The following is a 3,377-nucleotide window of genomic DNA, read 5'->3' on the forward strand; positions in this document are numbered from 1 at the left end:
GAGGGGCAGGTTCTTTCAAACAGAAATACCTCAGGGAGAGAAGAATTCTCTAAGTCTGTAAATTGTTGCTGTATCTTGGATCCTTAAACAGAAAAATTTTGAAATCATTTTATGCATCAGGCACCCTTCACACATCAGATTGCCTGAGCTGGCTAGTTCTATAGATAATGTCAGGTGGGAGTAAGATGGTAGCACCACTTACCAGCACATTCCCACTGATGTTCAGGTCACTGTCTTTTTGGTGGGTGTCATGAAATGGGTCACTCAGGTTCCCACAGGCGGGAGCTTCATTAGCCCATGTAACCTGTAGATGTTAATCGGACTGTGATATAATTTTGAAGTACCAATGGGTGGGGCACACTCTGCTTAAATAGTACTTTATGGAGCAGCCTAGCCAGTGGTTTGCTGCATTAATGCTCCTCTTGGGCCCACAAACCCACTCCTCCATAATGGGTGACCCTCTGCAACTCTCCCTTATGATTTCCAATGCCCCCCAACCCCACCATCCCTTTTAACCAGGTGGAGTCCACAGAGCAGCTGCCATATATCCTGTCATCCCCAATAAGCAAGCTGCTTCAAATACCAACAGAATGGTTTGGACCTCTGACCACTTCCACCTAAAGAAGGTGGTCACTTCAGAATCGATGTCACCATGTGGTAGCACGTTTTCAGAGCTGTACTTGAAAAGATCTCCCATTCCCATATCATGTAATGTTCCAGGATCCCCACAATTGCAGCAGCTCTTTCTCCCCCTTTTTGGAAAATGGTCTGTATCCAACATTGCAGTTTCCCAACTTTTGGAGCCATTCTTTTATTGTATTTTAGAAGAGGTAAAGAACAAAGTAAGAACTTGCATTTATATAGTGCCTGTCACAACCTCAGGACGTCCCAAAGTGCTTTACAGCAAATGAAGCACTTTTTGAAAGTGTACCTACTTTTAAATTGATGGAAATGCAACAGCCAGTTAGCACACAGCAAGCTCCCACAAACAGCAAAGTGATAATGACCAAGTAATTTGTTTATAGGTGTTGGTTGAAGGATAAACATTGACCAGGACACCACGGAGAACTCCCCTGCTCTTCTTCAAAATTGTGCCATGGGATCTTTTATGTTCACCTGAGAGGGTAGACAGGGCCATAATTTAACATGTCTTCTGAAAGATGGCACCTACTGACAGTGCAGCACCCCCTCAGCCAAAGAGTCAGCAGAGATTTTGTGCTTGAATATCTGGAATGGGACTTGAACCCCAAACTTTCTGACTCAGGTGAGAGTGCAACCACTAAGCTACATCTGACAGGTATGGCATTAATGCCTTTTACCTGTTTCAATCATTTTCATTATGTTTCCTTTTAGCACCTGCATCCTTAAGTGGAAACTCAGGACAAAATATGGTCGAAATTAATTTGCTATTAGCTTTTGGAGACCCATTGATCCTTACTTAAAGGAAAGATTACACTTCACAGAGTACAAAATTAGAAACAAAAACACCTCCCTGTGCGTAGGAATATCTTCGTACTTTAGTTCAGTCCCTTAGACTCTGACAAAGAAAATACTACAAGGTTAATATGCACTCCAATGGTCTCCAGTGCTAATCCAGACCTGAGAACACAGTGATAAAGATAGATGGAGAGAAGCAAATCAAACACCTAGCCACTCTCTGGTTACAGTTGGTTGTAGAAAAAAGGAGTTAAACTAATGACTAAGACTGACTTCTGGTAACTCCATGCTGAGCAAATTGAGACAATATTCAGACCTCTGATTGTGAGAGATACAGCAAAGGAGAGGAAATAATTTACTCCTTCCTGTGTTATGAGGCTTTAATGTTGTAAAATAATGCAGCAGCCTGTGCTCCACTCCACAGGAGTGGGTGAGTTGCTCAAATTGTATTTCTCCAACACATTATCTATTATTTGCAAAATTGGTCCTAGGGTTTCAATGTCACTGGAAAGGAAAGTCACAAGAGAAATATAACATGTGACTGAATCAATATCACCTGTCTTACAGCATCACCCCAAAGTCAAAATTTCCCCTACTGTCTCTAAGAAACAGTCTAAAATAAACAATCATTCACTGTAGAATTCTTCTTACCAGGAAGCAGCTGGTCACTGCTCAAGGGGAGGAACAGAATGTTTACAAGTCATTGTTATTCTAACGCACTGTCCCTTTGGCCAATGTCAGGAAGTGGGATAAGATAGCTGACTTAGGCCTATTATCAACAAGCATCCCGTCTATACCTATTGAGGTAAACCTCTATCCACAGGGAGGTGCCAATTTTTGTTAGGCTCATGGAGGTGTTACCAGCGTGCTGAGCATCACTGAAAATTCTTCAAAAACACTCCTGGGAGTATACCACTAATAAAATTCCATACAACCCATCTAAACTAAAATTATTCCCAACGTTACACCCGTAACTTTCAAGTTGGATCTGCCGAGAGCAGAAATGCTTATGAGACCTTCTGATCTGCACAACCTGCACACCAGTTGACCAAAGATTAGTATGTGGGTGAAAATTGTAACTAGAATTGGAGGAATAGCTTTTTCAATGAGTGCAGACATCTTTCGTCATCCTAGTTTTTACAATCTGGATTTTTTATTACACATACCCTAGAATGATTTCAGCTAAAGTGGTGTCTATCAGTTCCATTTATTTAAGGGCCCTCATTGAAAGATTCGGTAGACTCCTTCTTGTGGAAAATATTAAATAGTACACATTATGGGCTGGATTTTGTTGAGCTCCCAATGTCGGGCTCCATGGCAGGGGGGGAGCTGGAAGATCGTACCAACAGCGGCCCACCACTGAGCCTAACGGAGAATGTTGGGCCCAATCTTCCCGGCGGTGAGGAAGCTCCGTGGTGGCACATCCACCGCTCTGCAGCAGAACATGAATATTCAAATCATCTATTTCAATACATTTAGATAGAAGCTAGAGCGGTCTTACCAGCAGTTCCAGATCTTCCTAGCAACGTGCGGCACTCCTGCACCTTCACTTTCCTGTCCAGGGAAAACTGGCGCCACCAAGGTAGTTTGTAGTGAAGGGGGGGTGTGGGGGTGAGGGGTCAACTCTGCATTGTCAGTATAGTGGGGGTGGGGGGCAGACTTGAACTCTGCACTTAGGTCAGTTGTGGGGGGGTGGGGGGAAAGGGGCCAACTCTGCACTTAGTGCAATTGGGATGGAAAAGGGGTAATATGGGCTTTTCTGGTGTAGTTGTGGGGTGGGGGGGGGCGGTGGTGGCGCGGTGGTCAAACCTTATTTTTTGTTGCATTTGCAGGGTGGGGTACGGGGTCAACTTTGATGTCAATGCAGGCCTGGCAGCCCTTTAAAAATGGCACCAGTGCGTGCGCAGAAACAGGCGAATCCATTGACGGCATCGCTGAGG

This window comes from Heterodontus francisci, chromosome 20 (genome assembly GCF_036365525.1).
Source record: "Heterodontus francisci isolate sHetFra1 chromosome 20, sHetFra1.hap1, whole genome shotgun sequence".
Taxonomy (NCBI): Eukaryota; Metazoa; Chordata; class Chondrichthyes; order Heterodontiformes; family Heterodontidae; genus Heterodontus; species Heterodontus francisci.